Raw genomic sequence first — 16,651 nt, forward strand, 5'->3', positions numbered from 1 at the left:
TTATTTCTCTGAGTGTTAGGTTTCAACTCATTAAGATGGAGGTTAGAACCTTGCAGAGCTGTATTTTTTTTTTTTTTTTTTTTGAGACAGAGTCTCCTCTGTCACTCAAGCTGGAGTACAGTGGCACAATCTTTGCTCACTGCAACCTCCACCTCCCGGATTCAAGCAATTCTCCTGCCTCAGCCTCCACAGTAGCTGGGATTACAGGCGCCCGCCACCATGGCCGGCTAAGTTTTGCATTTTTAGTAGAGACAGGGTTTCTCCATGTTGGCCAGGCTGGTCTCAAACTCCTGACCTCAGGTGATCCACCTGCCTCGGCCTTCCAAAGTGCTGGGATTACAGGCATGAGCCCCCACGCCCAGCTGCAGAGTTATTGTTAAACAGAAATGAGGTGCAAGAATAAAGAGCAAGCCTCTCTGGTCCTCTCTGGTTCTCTGCATCCGCATGGCACTTGCCCAGCTAACAGGCAGGATGACGTCCCACTGTTCCTAGGATAGTCTTATTTTGTTCCCAACTCTCTCCCCATTCTTTATTCCAGTCACACTGGCCTTTCCCTGAGGGCTTTGCCTGCCCTGTCCCCTCTGCCTGAAGCACTGCCCCTCCCACCCATGTTTTGTTACTTTCTTCTCATCCTTTAGATCCTGCGCAACTGTCACATCATTAAAGCATCCTGTCCATGCCTTTCAGAATACAGCAGTCCTCACCTGCCTTCCCATAAGACCACTTACCTGTGTCTGGGGATACCCTCATGGTGGGAATTTCACAGTTATTTGTGTCTTTTTAAAAATTAACCTATTCCCTTCCAGAATTAATCTCCATGAGAGTGGCACCATGTCTGTTATTGCCCTCCAATGAATTTCTAGTGCCTATTACAGCACCTGGCACACAGTAAATGCTCAGTACATATTGTAGAATAATTACATGAATTCCGTTTTTCAGTTGTCAGCACCAATGGATAGAAGAAGCCTCTTTAAAGACCAGGGCTGTGCCTCCTTTTCACATGGAGCTCATTGTTGGCCACTTAGCCCATACCCCAGACCCTAGAAGAAGCTTTACTGCATTAGCCCTAGTCTTGCAAATGGCTCTCTGGCCTTTCAAGAGGGTCCATGAAGGGCCTGGGTGAGGCGCTATGGCATCCATGCCTCTTCCTAGTTGTTCCCCTTTCCTCTTCTGCAGAAAGTCTATCAACCAGGGACAGCCTGAATGCCTCCTTCACCAGGAAGCTCTCCCTGATCTTCCTTTCCCACCAGTAGGGCATTCATTCTGCCCGCTTTGGTACCAATAGAACTGATTTCCCTCTGTCCTTGTAAATGCAGCTGGCTATTGTCTGAGCTGTTAGCTCGTTTGCCCTCTGGCTAAGTCGCTAGTCCTCAAACGGGTGCCTGGGGTGAACCCGCTCCCAGCTTCCTGTTTTCCACTTTTCCTCTTTTGCCCCTGCTGCAGGTATACTGAATGCTTTTCAGTTCTTCAAACCCGTCATGATCTCTGGCACTTCTGGGCTTAGGCACATGCTGTTCTCCCTGAGTGAAACTCTGTTCCCTAAACTCCTCTCCATATGCTTAACTTCTAATTAGCCTCCCAGCCTTGGCTTCAAAGTTACTGCCACCTGGAAACCTTCTTTGATTGCCTAGGTTAGGCTGGGTGCTCCTTGGCTGTATTGTGTGTGCCTCCAGCCCCCTAATGTAGCGTTTCTCACACCTTGTTTACCCGTCTTCCCTGCTAGAACGTGTGCTCCATGAGAGCTGGGACAGGTCAGTGTTACCTCGCTCACCTGGCGCATGGTAGGTGCTTACTAACTACTTGGTGAATGCACAAAAATTAAATTAAGGCTGCCTTAGTCACCTTTGTAACCCTCTGTCTCCTCTGCCATTGTTCTCTGCACACAGCAGAGCTCGAAAATATTTGTCGGGTGAAAGGGGATGGAATTGAGTCCCCCCAGGTAAATGCTTCTGGACATATCTCAAAAGAGTGCTATACGGTGAGCTCCACGCAGCGGGACCACTCTTGTCCATCTCTGTATCACCAGCACAGGCCTGGGCACACGGCAGGGATTCCACAGTGCTGCCACATTACTATTTTATTGGGTATACTGAGAGCTCTGCCACTGCTGGCAAGCCCCTTTCTCTCTCTGGCCTTAGTATCCCCATTGCAAAGCAGGGATAATCACGTGACCTGCCTTCAGGGCTGTTTTGAGGGTTAAGTGAATTATGACCTTAGCACATGTAGTAGAGCGATGAGTATGAGCTATTGCTCTTCCCTTTGTCACCTGCCACATCACATCTGTTTTTTTTTTTTTTTTCCTTCCCGGTCAAAGGCTGGCTTTGAGCTCCAAGCTATGGAACCCAGGCCGGTAGCTGAGGCGCAGGCCCCGGGTCTCTCCGGTTCCCGCCCGACCCGCGCCACTGTCCTCGCCGTTTTGCTTTCGAGACACACCTGGCTGCTGCCACGCGTCCAGGGCGCAGCCGCCCTTGGCTTGGCGCCCCCGCCTTTGTGCGGCCGGTGCTCGTGGAAGTTTCCGCGGCCGGTGGTGAGTCACTGCCCTTTTTTTAGCAGCCGCGGTGGATGTGCATCATACTTCACCCAGGCTCCCGAGAGCCCGGCCGCTGCCGCCGCCGCAGACGTCACTGCAGACGAGCCCGGCGCTCGGCCCGGTGCGAGCGAGGAGACCCTCGCAGCCGCGCGACGCCCTCCCCGCGAGCTGGGGGCGGAGAGCGCTGCGGAGCGCGCCCAGGGAGCTCACCCCTCGGGGGCGCCTTGGAGCCGAGGAAGGGCAGGCTGTGAAGACAGAGTGGGAGAAAAGCCAGGAAGCAGGCATCTGGGCGTCCGTCCACCCCTCATTCAGTCACCTGCTCTACCGTTAGCCATTCAGGGTCTCACACTAAGTCACTTAAGACCCCTCTCTTCCATCCATCCACCCACCCACCCGTTCCATCATTCATCCACCCGTCCACTCTTCTGCCAACCACCTACCTGCCTTCTCATTCAGGCATTTGACATACTAAGTTACTTAAGGTCCCCTCTATCCACCTGTCCATAGCACACATTTATTTACATCCCATCTCTCTACCTGTCTCAGTTCATCCATCCATCCATCCGTTATCCATCCATCCATCCACCCACACCCTCACTCTTTTAAATTAGCATCTGTTATGCTGGATGCTGGGAACACAAAGATAATTAGGGCAGCATCTCCACCTGACTCTCTCAGAATTAAAGAAATAGGAGCGACAGAATTCTATTATAGTAGGATAAAAACTGTAGTAATAGTAATTAGAGTAATATAAAAATAGTAATAATGTAGGCTAATGATAGTAACCCTATTACAGTAGGATAATAATAGTAATAGTAGCAGCTAATATTTACTGAGCATTTATTGCTAAGCAGTGTCCTTAGCTTACACCAACCCTGGGAGGTAGGTGCCATTATAATACCCAATTTTCAGATGAAAGAAACAGAGGCTCACAGAAGTTAAAAATAGTCCAATGCTTACACAGCTATTAAATGACCAAAATGATTAGAAGCCAGTGCTTCTTGCTACTGTCCTGACTGGCATTTGTTACCTGGAGAGGTTAGCATGTTAAAAGGAGTTCAGTTGGATCAGTTATGCCATCTCTCTGAGCCTTGCTTTTCTGTAAAAAATAGGGACACCTTTCAGAGAAAAATGTGTACTGTATATTTAGCCTTGCATCCATTTGCAAGGACTGATGTGTCTGAAAAACTTATTACCCACCAAGATTAGAGAATAAGAATAGGGTATGGAGAAAATGAGACGTGCCTATTATTATTATCTGTGCTTATTCTAGAACAATTAAAAATAATCAAAAAGAAAATATCTTTGATTCCATTGTCTAGAAATAACAACTTGTATGTTATGTTTCTGTTCTTTAAAATGCTTATTACCAATCTATATGCATATATGTGTACATGATTTTTTCTTTGCAAAATTGATTATATTATATATTTAAAAAAATAAAAAAAATTTAAAATGTAGCATGACATGAACATATTTGCATAGATTTAACCAGTCACCTTGGTTGCTGCTTCCGTTTTTTTTGTTGTTGTTTTTTTCTTTTTTTTTTTTTCTTTTCTTCCAAGGCAGAGTCTTGCTCTGTTGCCCAGGCTGGAGAGCAGTGGTGTGATCTCGGCTCACTGCAACTTCCACCTCCCAGGTTCAAGCAATTCTCCTGCCTCAGCCTCCCAAGTCGCTGGGATTACAGGGATGTACCATCATGCCCGTCTAATTTTTGTATTTTTAGTAGAGATGGGGTTTCACCATGTTGGCCAGGCTGGTCTCAAAGTCCTGAACTCAGGTGATCTGCCCGCTTTGGCCTCCCAAAGTGCTGGGGTTACAGGCGTGAGTCACCGCGCCCGGCCAGTTGCTTCCCCTTATTTCCCTCCTTCCCTTCTCTTCTCATTTTTCCTTTTCTCCTCCTCCATAATAGTTAGAGGTCCTAATTACAGACAACAGAATCCCTTCTAGTTAGTTAAGTAGGAAGGAATTTATTAATAAATAGATTGAAATGTTTATTATTATTTTTGTTGTTTTTGTTGGAGTATTATTACTAAATACTTCATACAATTGTTGGGTGGGCTGAATAAACAATCTCTAGGGCAAGCTTCCTGGAAGACAACTTTGCAAACAATGACACAGAACTGGGCCACCAAAGGAGCTGCAGGATGAGGAAACTGCTGTCACAGCAAAACAAAACCCCAAAAGCAAGCATCTCTGCATGTAAAGCTGTTAACACCCATTGGCCAAAGCAAGCCACATGAGAAAATTGTGGGGAGTACGGAAATAGATTCTCCTTCTTTTTGCTTTTTGTTTTTGTTTTTTTGTTTGTTTGAGTTAGAGTCTCGCTCTGTCACCCAGGCTGGAGTGCAGTGGTGTGATCTTGGCTCACTGCAGCCTCCACCTCCTGGGTTCAAGCGATTCTCGTGCCTCAGCCTCCTGAGTAGTTGGGATTACAGATGTGTGCTACCCAGCCCAGCTAATTTTTATATTTTTAGTAGAGACAGGGTTTCTCCATGTTGGCCAGGCTGGTCTCGAACTCCTGACCTCAAGTGCTCCACATGCCTCAGCCTCCCAAAGTGCTGGGATTACAGGCATAAGTCACCATGCCCCATCCAGATTCTCCTTCCTAATGGGATGAGCTGTTAAGCTACCCTGCGAAGGGTGAGGATGGAGAAAGGAGTGAAGTATTCAGGCCAGTTGTGTCATCTGCAACATCAGGGAAGACTTTTTGAAGGAGATGCTAGCTGAGCTAGTTTTGAAGGATGAATTGAGGTTGGCTAGGTGAAGAGTGACAAATGTGTTGCAGAGAAGGTAATTTAGAGTAGATGAGGCAGCAAGTGCAAAAGTCCACCGCCCTATCTGGGAATTGCTAGTGGTTCCATGTGGTTAAAGGCTAAGAGTGCAAGAGGAGAGCAGCAGGAGAAGATGTTGGAAAGGTAAATAGGGAGCCAGGTCTTGAAGGACCTTGAAGTTATTATACATTAGTAAAAGGGATAAACTGCTTTTCTCTATACTCAGAGAACATTTAGGCAACCACATGAGTGAGTTCCCTCCTTACATTAAGCAATATTCCAGCTCTCTGGTCATCAACTTGGTGCCCTATTATTCAATTATGACACTAACTCCCTGGAGTTGTACAGACCCCAGAAGTTAAGGGCTCAGTCCGACAGCACCAAAGCCCACTTCACACAATAGTCACAAGTCCCAGGTTATGATCCATATTCTCTGACTGGCTATAAATCGGGGGTTCCCAGGACACCCTCCTTGGGTGTGACAATCTGCTAGAGTGGCTCACAGAACTCAAGAAAGTGCTTTATTTACTATTACCAGTTTATTGCAAAGGATACAACTCAGCAACAGTCAAATGGAAGAGATGCACAGGGCAAGTTATGGGGATGAGGGGCTGTCTGGTGCTTCACACCCTGTCTGGGCTTGTCCCCCACTCCTAGCACCTTCATGTATTCACCAGTCTGAATGCTCTCTGAACCCCTAGTTTATGTTTTTTTTTTTTTTAATGGAGGCTATATTACATAGGCATGGCTGATTAAATCATTGGCCATTGGGGATTGAACTCAATCTCCAGCCCTTCTCCCTTCTATGGATGTCTGGGGCTGGGGTTAAAAGTTCCAATCCTCTAATCACATGGTTGGTTTCTCTGACAACCATCTTGCATCTTCCAGGAGTCACGTCATTAGGCTTGTTGTGAATAACAAAAGACGCTCATCTTGCCCCTAAGACTCAGGAAATTCCAAGGGTTTTAGGAGCTCTGTGCCGGGAGCCCAGGATGAAGACCATATATATATTTTTATCATATCACAATATTATAATTAAGGAGCCTTTCCTATCGTGGTAATGGTGGTGGTGGTGGTAGTAGTTGGAAGAACTTTAACATCTGTGTTTTCTAAGGAACACTCTGTGGACAGTATTCAGAATGGAGGAGAGGAGTCAAGATCAAAGGCAAGAACAGCAGAAAAAAGCATGTGGCAGTATCCCAGATGAGAAGCAGTAGTGGCTCAAATCAAGACACCAGTAGCAGGGGTGGAGAGATGTGACTCTATTGGCCAGATATTAAGAATTGATAGGATTTGCTAATTGATTGGATATAGGGATGCAAGAAAAGGAGTCAGGATAATGCCATGTTTGTTTCTGCCTGGCTCAGTGGGATGGATAGTCATAGTTCATCTTGGTGGGAAAAATGATTTCAGATTCGGACATGAACTGAGTTTTAGGGGGATGGTAGGCTGAATAAATGCTGCTCCAAAATGTCCACATTCTAATTCCAGGACCTGTGAATATGTTACCTTACATGAAAAATGAGACTTTGCAGATGAGATTAACTCAAGTATTTTGAGATGGGGAGATGATTCTGGATCATCTGGGTGGACCCAATATAATAATAAGGGTCCTTATAAGGGAAGGAAAGGGGGTAAGAGTCAGAGAAGGAGATGGATAACAGAAGCAAAAGTTGGAGTGTGCAGGGCCATGAGCCAAGGAATACAGGCAGCTCTAGAAGCTGGAAAAAGTAAGAAATAGATTCTATCCTGAAGCCTCCAGAAAGGATGCAGTTCTCCTGTCATCTTGATTTTAGCCCACTCAGCCACTTGACTTTGGGCTTCTGACCTCCAGAACTGTAAGATAACAAACTTGTGTTGTTGTAGGCTATTATGTTGGTGACGATTTGTTACAGCAGCACTGGGAAAGTCATACAAGAGGCCCGTGGGAAGTCCAGGCAGGAGTAAGTGTCCAAGAGCTGAGGAGAAAACATCTGAGATGGAGATGTGGACAGTAGAGTGGTAGACACGCTCTGTCTGGGAGAGAGCATATCGACTGGATGATAACACCGAATTTCCCAGAAGATGATATGAAGTGAAAGGGGAAGACAGCCTAGAAAAGGTTCAATCAGGAATAACCTCTGAAGTAAAATGAGAAGGAGGAAAAATGCAAGGAAATCTCATCCTGGGAAGTCCAAGAGTAGAGTGTTAAGAAGGAGGCCCTCCCTGTCAACCACCATAGAGCCATTGAATAAGGTGGCTCCGTGTGCCTGTTGGATTGGACTACCAAGTGTATAATCTCGGTGAGAGCAATTTCAGAGGTCAACCAGGAGTGGAACCAGCCTGTATTGCAGGGGCAAGAGTGGGAGGTGAGGGAGTGGAGACAAAAGGGAAGACAACTCAGACTGTTGACTTTGATGGGGAGCAAGAGATAAGACAGTAGCTGGAAAAGGATAAGGGATCAAGGGAGGGCTTATTTTTAAGATGAGGGCTTATTTTAAGATGGTGGGAGAGATGAAGTTTATTTCTGTGAAGGAGCCAGCCAGAGAGTTGAGGGCAACTGAAGATGGACAGAGGAAGAGTTTACAGATAAGGTTAGATACCTGAGCAGTATGTACCTAAATGAAGTGCAGGTGGCAAGATTAGTCTTAAATTCTTAGATTAGAGGAGGGTGATCCTTCAACCAGGCCTGAAGGAAAGGAGGCAAAGATGGGTGAGGGGTGTTATAGTGTGCAAGTAGGACAGAGGTGGGGGACAGTTTTCCATGTGCTGGTTAAAATGCTCAGACATTTTAGGACAATTCCTTTCTGACTTGCTGTAGTAAATTGCTACTAATTTTCACTACTTAGATTACGAAAATAGAATGTAGAAGGAATAAAGGTACCAGTCAGAGCATCATCATAGAAACAAGAGTCTCAGCTGAAAAAATTTTTTTCTCTTAGGAATCACAACACCATAAAATATAGGAATTGCCATACTGGGACAGACACAAGTCCACACAGGCTCATATTCTGCTGCCAACAGAGGTCCCATGGGATGGGCACCCAGAGGGCACAGTCATGCTGTACCCTCACTTGATCTCGGTTAGTAGACAGAGAAGCCATTTCCCCCATGACGTCAACCATAAAGGTTAGGTATATCCCAGCACCCATTTATGGCTCTGTCATGCATAAATATACTCAAACTCTCTGACTGCTTACACTATCCCCCTTGGGGATCTGTGTTTCATTAGTTTGTTTTCAACCGTGTGATACAAAATTTTAAAAACTCTATTTCCAGCTTATTTTGAGGTTCGAAGACTGATCATCTATCCCAGTAGGCATCAAACTTAATAATGCAAATGAAATACATCTAGCACATGATAAAACCCGACACATCATAAATGATTCATAAGGGGTAGTGATGAGGATGATGATAACGATGATGATAATGATGATGTTTTAATCTCAGTAATCCTGCTTGCTCTAAGGCAGACTTGTTCAACTGGAGGCCTGCAGACTGCATGTGGCCCAGGACAGCTTTGAATGAGGCTGAACACAAATTTGTAAACTTTCTTAAAACATTATGAGATTTTTTTGTGATTTTTTTTTTGCATCAGCTATTGTTAGTGTTAGCGTATTTTATCCATGGCCCAAGACAATTCTTCTTCTTCCAATATGGCCCAGGGAAGCCAAAAGATTAGAAGCCCCTGCCTAAGTCCTTGGCCAATTACTCGAAATCACATTATCTTTCCCATTTTACAGAAGGGCAAACTAAGGAGGGCCCATCAAAGTTACATGGCTTGATAAAAGGAATAGGAGAAGAAAAAAATGGAAGGTCAGAGAGTGGTTCACCGAAAAGCTAAAGCTTACGGTATGAGCTAGAAGCTTAAAGAGTGACTTTGAGACATGCTGCCCTTACTCCCTGTAACCCACCTAGCCAGTCCGGCCCTGGGGCTGCATTTGTTGATCAGCTGCCTTTACCACAGTGGAGATCTAAACCCAACTCCGAAAGCTCTGGGGCCAACTAACCTGACACGAATCCTTCAAGTCTAGTGTGCGAAAGGATCCATTTTATTTATTCTACCCTCATGATGGAAATAGCCCAAAACATGCCCTTGTGCTTACTAAGCTACTTCCCAGCCAAAGCCAGCCAGAGAATGTTAATTATCTCATCCTTTTTCCCACTCCACGATGAATTATTGACGTCCAGAGCATGCTATCTTTAATTGTGAGGTATTCCAGAATAAGCAGGTTATCAAAAATGTGCAAAGGAGGAGAGCTTTGGTTCAGCCCTGGGAGGCTGATGTGGGAAAATTTATCCTTATTTATTTACATGGTAATGGGATGAGATTTTGCCAGCTTGCTAATAGGTTCTTAAAGAGAAACAGGCTTCCTGTGGCCTAATTAGAATGATTGGTTGCCCTGCTGCCACATAAAACACCAAACCAAGGAGGCCATGGTTTCCTCTTTCTAGATTCTTCTTCTCTTTGGGGGGACCATCTGCATTATTTGCATGGGGGAGGCAGGATAGTAGAGTGGACGCAGCTTTCTCTGGTTTCAAGATAGCTTCTCTCAATAGCTATTTGGCCTGAGATGGTGCATTTAATCTCCCCTAAGCCTCAGTTTTCCTATCAATCAAATGGGGATGGTTATGCTTTTTCCCTAAACCAACTTAGCAAGTTTGTTTAGAGGACAAGATTAAAACGTTGGTTTTAAAAGTGCAATGATCGGATTTTGTATCTCTGTAGAGCGCACGTGATTTTCCAGAAAGCAAGAGACAGGTCGTAATCATATTTAAAAATAAACCTTAGCATTTTCTAAGTGCTTGGCCAATTACTCCAAATAACATTCATTCCAGAGGCTGCTGGGGTGGTGGGGTGAGTCACGTGATGAATGTATTAGATTGTGGAGCAGCCAGAGACAGGCTGCAGCATCTCATTCCAAAACCAGGCAGGAAACAGGCTGGGCCACAGATAACCCCAAATCTCTCTTGCAACAGCCATTGGTTTCCTTTTCTTACTGATGCCCAGAAACCTCTCTGAGGTCTTCCTACTTTGTCTTTACCCTTTTGGTCTTCTCAGTTACTCAATACATGTTTATTGTATGCCTCCTATGTGCCAGGCACTGGGCTGGGTGCTGGGTAGAGACACAGTCTGGGGTGGGAGAATTTGGGGGGAAAGAAAAACGAACACACAAATAAACATGTAATTACAAAGTAAAGTAGAACTGGAGGCCTTGAGAAGGTACAGCAAGGCACAGCCAAATTATATGAAAGGGTCAGGAAAGGCCATTACATTTGAACCAAGGCCCGAAAGCTGTACCCATCAGATCAAGAGTAGGGGAAGGGCACTCCAGCCAAAGGGAACAGCACGAGGGAAGACACTGAGCAAGGAGGACCTGGGGGTGTTGGAGGACTGAAAATAGTAGGGTGAGGTGTGAGTGTGCATGCATGTGTATGCACACGTGCACACACACACAAGAATGAATTGTGAAGAGAAGGGAGGGTGGGGTCAGGTGAAGTAGCAGGGGCCAGGGAGACCTGGGTTTAGACCCTGGCTCTGCTACCTGTTATCTGTGTGCTCTTGGGTAAGCCACATGGCCTCGCAGAGCTTCAGTCCCCTTGTAAAGGGAAATGAATGACAGGTAGCTTGTGAGTCAACCAGAGGCTCAGCGTTCACTACAATAGCTTACGAGGCCTTTCTGATCTGATCCGTGTTAGCTCTTTGACTTTCTCTCCCTCCCCTCCTTAGCTCCAGCCAGCTGACCTCATGCACATGGGACATGTTCTACCTGAAGGCCTTTGCACTTGCGGTTCCTCTGCTGTCAATGCTCTTTACCTGCAAGTCTCACTCCCTCACTACCCTCAGGTCTTCACTCACATATCATGTTCTCAGCGAGTTCTTTCCTGACCACTTTGTTTCATTCTATTCCAAACATTCATCCCTGCTCTCTGCTTTATTTTTCTCCCATTCAGCACACTCTGTATTTTACTTATTTTGTGCATTGCCTGCTCTCCCCATGAGAGGCTCTATGAGGCCATGGAGCATTTTGTTAACTGCAGTGTCCCTAGCGTCTAAGGAGAGTGTCTGGAATATAATAGGTGCTTAATAAATAATGTTAAACGTTTGCAAAAACTTTCTATAAACTAAGTAGAACAGTACTTCCCACAGAGTAGGTGTTGCATTCCTTTTAGCTGCTTTTTCTTCCGGCTCAGAAAGTTCTGTCCCATTTGAGCCCCCTGAAGGCTGAGCTCCTCTGTTCCCTTGGAATAACTCCCAGCTTTGTTAGCTCTGTGCCCTTCCCAACAATTCCTTTCTTCAAGGTCTTGTGCAAGTTCCATCTCCTCCACATTTTTTTCTTTCTGACTTCCTCCTGCAGGCCTAAAAGATCTCTCCCTCTTCTGATCACTTCTAACACATTCCGTCTTTACCTCTCATATGATTATTCTTTTTCCTTTTTTTTTTTTTTTCTTTGAGACAGAGTCTCGCTCTGTCACCCAGGCTGGAGTGCAGTGGCATGATCTCGGCTCACTGCAACCTCTGCCTCCCATGTTCAATCAATACTTGTGTCTCAGCCTCTGGAGTGGCTGAACTACAGGTGCGTGCCACCCCACCTGGCTAATTGTTTTTGTATTTTTAGTAGAGACGGGGTTTTGCCATGTTGGCCAGGTTGGTCTTGAACTTCTGACCTCAGGTGATCCGCCTGTCTTGGCCTTCCAAAGTGCTGGCATTACAGGCATGAGCCACTGTGCCCAGCCCTATGATTTTTATTATTGACTCTTTGTGACAACCCTTGCCCTGTCTTTTAACCTTTTTGTCTTCTAACTAAGACTTTGAATCATAGATTCATAGGATTTTGGACTGAGGAAGGGTCTTAGCAATATTTTCTTCACTTTTACATAGTTGAGGACTTTCTATAAGCTTCTTGAGGCATTGGTTTTTAATGTTCAATTTCTTTAAATTTCCTTATTACTTTATTCAAAAAATATTTATTGAATGCTATTATGTTCCAAGTCATGGATTAGGGACTACGATATGATGGTGAACCTGACATAGTTAGAACTTTTAAATTTTAACATCTTAAATTCTGACATGTTGGTGCTTTGCAACAGTTGATGATGAATAAATTTGTGCCAAAGGAGTGAATGCATGAACATTCATAACTGATTTGAAGTTGATTGTGGTAAATTGTCTTAAAAACAATGAAGTTGCCTTTATAAATACAGGATTTCGGTCTTTCTTGGAAGGGTAGTAAATACTATTCCATGAAGAGTGGGAATGAGAAGAGGTGTGAAGAATATTTCTGAGTGAAGTGGGGAGGTCAAATTAAGATTCAGGCCCAGAATTAACCTCCCTGTGGGAGACCCATCAAAGTGTGGAGGAAGAGCAAGGGTAGGTTGAGTGGTGGTTACTATTGGATTAGAGGCAAATCAGCTCTTGATGTCAGTAGGCTGGATAAGGGAGGCTACATCCTGGCATCTAAGATCTCCTGGGAAGACTGAGACCCACCAGGCAGGTTCTGACCTCTCACTGGGGACCCCTTCTCTAGAGGACAGAATTCTCTTACTGTCTTGCATATGATTGCTTATGGGAAACAGTTTTATGTTTGGTGACAGCTCACACTGTCAAGTTCATCTATTTTGCTTCCAGTGTTCTCCCTTAGGGGGATATTGTACTGCCAGGTGGCTCCGTCTACGTGCCAGGCTCTAGAGGCTTCCAGAACTTGGGGTTCTGATTTCCAATGATGCTGCACTCCATCACTCAGCCTGAGTGCATTTTTTTTTTTTTTTTTTTTGACAGAGTCTCACTCTGTTGCCTAGACTGGAGTGTAATGACGTGATCTCTGCTCACTGCAACCTCTGCCTCCTGGGTTCAAGTGATTCTCCTGCCTCAGCTACCTGAGTATCTGGGATTACAGGTACACACCACCACACCTGGCTAATTTTTTTTGTATTTTTAGTAGAGACGGAGTTTCACCATGTTGGTCAGGCTGGTCTCGAACTCCTGACCTTGTGATCCGCCTGCCTTGGCCTCCTAAAGTGCTGAGATTACAGGTGTGAGCCACTGCACCTGGGCAGCTTGAGTACATTTTAATTTAGCACAAGGTGTCACTGCGAGGGTGAAGGCTGCTGGGGGCAATGAGTTGTCAGTGGTGGTCACTGCTAGTTGCAAATGTGGTCAGTCTCTGGGTCTTGGTTCCTCAGAGCATGCTGCTCATTTGAAGCGTTCTTCATTCTGATGCTCTGTTGTCATTATCATCATCATCATCATCGTCATCACCATCACCATCACAAGGCACCAATTATCCTTTAATAGGGGTAATTTTCTGGCTGAAGAAGCCCTAATCAACAAAATCTCCTTGGTCTTGCAGCAAACTTTAGAAGGTTTTTCAACAGAAAAGGTATTTCTATTCTACCCAAATAAGACTTCGGAATCACAGTTCTGGGAATGATGCTACAAGCGAGCAGGTGCAGAAATGAAATGTGGGGGAAAATTGGAGGTGGGGGTAAGATTTAGTACCAGGGCTAAGAATCAAGAGACCTGGGCTCTAGTCCAGGCATTTTTTGTTTTTAACTTGGGGACTCCCATTCAGAGCATCAGTAATTCAGCCCCTTTTGGTTAAGGTCAATGCTTCTATCAACTGGACAAGCCAGTGATGCTTGTCCAATCTTATTTTTACTTCAGAAAATTGTGGGAGGAGTTGAGTCAGTTATGGATGAACAAGTTTTGGGAGAATAGTAGAAGGGTGTCATGTGAGATGTTATATGTAAAGTATGTTAGATGATATATTCAAGATGTTCTATTGAAATGAGACTAAGGACTTTAACACTAAGAGCTCTTAGTTATAAATAATAGAAATTCATCCCACACTGGATTAAGCAAGAAAAAGGACTTATTGGTGCATGTAATTGAAAAGTCCAAGATTGGATCTTGCTTTAGGCATAGATGGGCTCAGGACAAAAAAATACTACTAGGACCCTGTCTCTGGACTCGGCAATCCTCTCCTCTGTGTGCCTTCATTCCTAGACTCCACATATGGACAAGGTGGCTGGAGGGGGTAAAGAGGCTGGTGGTTATAGCCTTTCAAGTTAAAGCCTGGTGGGAAAGTATGATTGACTCTTTCTGCCTTGCCTTGCAAGTGAAGTCCCACAATTAACTAGAATTGAGCCTGATTAGTTTGGTGTGGCCACGCTTCTATCCTGAACCAAGCACTGTGGCCAAGGAATGGAACTGGCTTATGCCTCGCAAGAAATGGAGAGCCCCATTTGGATCACCAGATGACGTGCACTTCAAATATCCACCAGGGAGACTAACCAGTGAGGAATTCTTCAGAAAAAAATCTAAATCAGTCATTACTACTAGCAAACAGTAATCTATTAGGCAAAACCTCCTTACTGTCTTACTGCTCCTTAGAGATGATATACTCACATCTCACAGACGTGTGCATTTTACATCATGCGTTTTCTAGCAAGGATCTAAACTCACCAATCATTTCCTTCTAGAGGCAAAAGCGATCAAGGCTGTAACAAATACCTTCATGATGTCTCTATCACACTAATTCAAAGCACTCATTTGGCAATTAACCATGCAGTGATTGCAATATACTTTGCATTTTTATTTGTATTGTTATTTTAACTCTCAAAAGTTTTGAAATATTTTAATGAATTTGTGGCTCATCTTCTATTCAGATAGTGATTTCCTTAAAGACAGAGACTATATTTCATGCTTCTTTGTCTAATACTGTATGCTCAAAAAAGTATTTGTTAGTTTTCTTTGAGTTAAACATTATAATTAAATATTCTTTATCAGAGCTATAAACTGTAATGAATAAAAATGTGATTTAAAGGGAATATAAGTACCAATAGGACTTTAGGCAAACACACACATTTTCACATTAAGACCATAACCACGGAGGCTTATTTGGTGATTATAGAATGGTACTGTAGCTATTCAAATACCTTTGATAAAATGGCAAAATTATGACATGAGTGCTACTCATCTGTCCAGGTCCATGGCAGGCAAAACTAATGTCATACCACCTTTTTCTCTAAATCTGGACATGGCTTTGGAATTTGTCTCCATATAGTATTTTAGGAAGATATTACTAATTGATTAAGGTGTTAGACCAAGAATGAAGCCTGTTTGGCACCCTGCCGTCCTGTTTTATGCTTTGGAGAGTTGCCCTCTTTGACTGAATTGAGAGCTTCAGGGGGCACACGTGTGGAGCTAGAAGGGATGAAAGGGGCTTTTGCTCAATTAGTGGTCAATTCAGTTCAGCAACTTGGGTGACAGAGTACAGAGCCAAACCAACCTCGGAGTTGACATTAAATTCTATACTCTTTTTCTAATATTTATTTTTTATGGTATATATTTAAGGTATACAACATGAAGTTTTGATATTTACATACATAGTAAAATAGTTACTACAGTCAAACATATAAACATATTCACCATCTTCCATAGTTACCTTTTTTTTTTTTTGTACTAAGGGCACTTAAAATATACTCTCTGAGCAAATTTTCATTATACATTTGATTAACTATAGTCCTCATGCAGTACATTAGATCTCTAGACGTATTGATTCTACTTAACTGCAAATTTGTACCCTTTGACTTTACCTTCTAATCCCAAGTACCACATAAGAGACACATCTCTGGTAGTATCATGTTCTCTTTGAAAAAGAGATAAGATGTGTTCATTAATATTAGCATGTCTTAGAAAACTCACTCTGACAAATCTGAAGTAGAATCTACTACGTGCTACATTATTTAGGGAAACTGGTTATGGAGGGAACCAGCGGAGCTTTTGCAGAAGAGCTGCCATTTCACATGATCTTTGCAGGGTATGTAATTTTTTTCCAGAGAAACAAAGAAAGTATGTGTGTAGAAGGGGAGGGGTAAGATTATTGGACAGAGAATATAATAAATTTTTGTAATATTTGTAATGTTTGCAAAGGAAAGTGCATAAGTTAAGTGAAGCATAGTTTGTGATTAAGGAATAATGAGTTGTCAATTGTGGCTACACCACAGGGTTCATGAACAGGTATGTCAGCAGGTAATGCCGAAAGAATAAAGTGACACCAGATTTTGATGAGCCTTGAATATCATATTAAGTGGTTAGGATTTGTCCTATGAACAATCACATTATTAAGTAGGAGAGAGGTAAAGAACTTAGATCACTTTGGCTATAGTGCAGAGTATGCCCAGGAGGGGTTATAAGACTAGCGAACAGGAGATGGGCCGGGAAGTCACAATGAGGACCTGAACTAGGACAGTAGCCATGGTGTAGACAGGAGAGAACAGAATACAGACAGACATTAAGTTCATGAGACACTTAAGGGACAGGGTGGGAATCAATGACATCTTTGAAATTTTTGGGCTTGATGAT

This window comes from Nomascus leucogenys, chromosome 2 (genome assembly GCF_006542625.1).
Source record: "Nomascus leucogenys isolate Asia chromosome 2, Asia_NLE_v1, whole genome shotgun sequence".
Classification (NCBI taxonomy): domain Eukaryota; kingdom Metazoa; phylum Chordata; class Mammalia; order Primates; family Hylobatidae; genus Nomascus; species Nomascus leucogenys.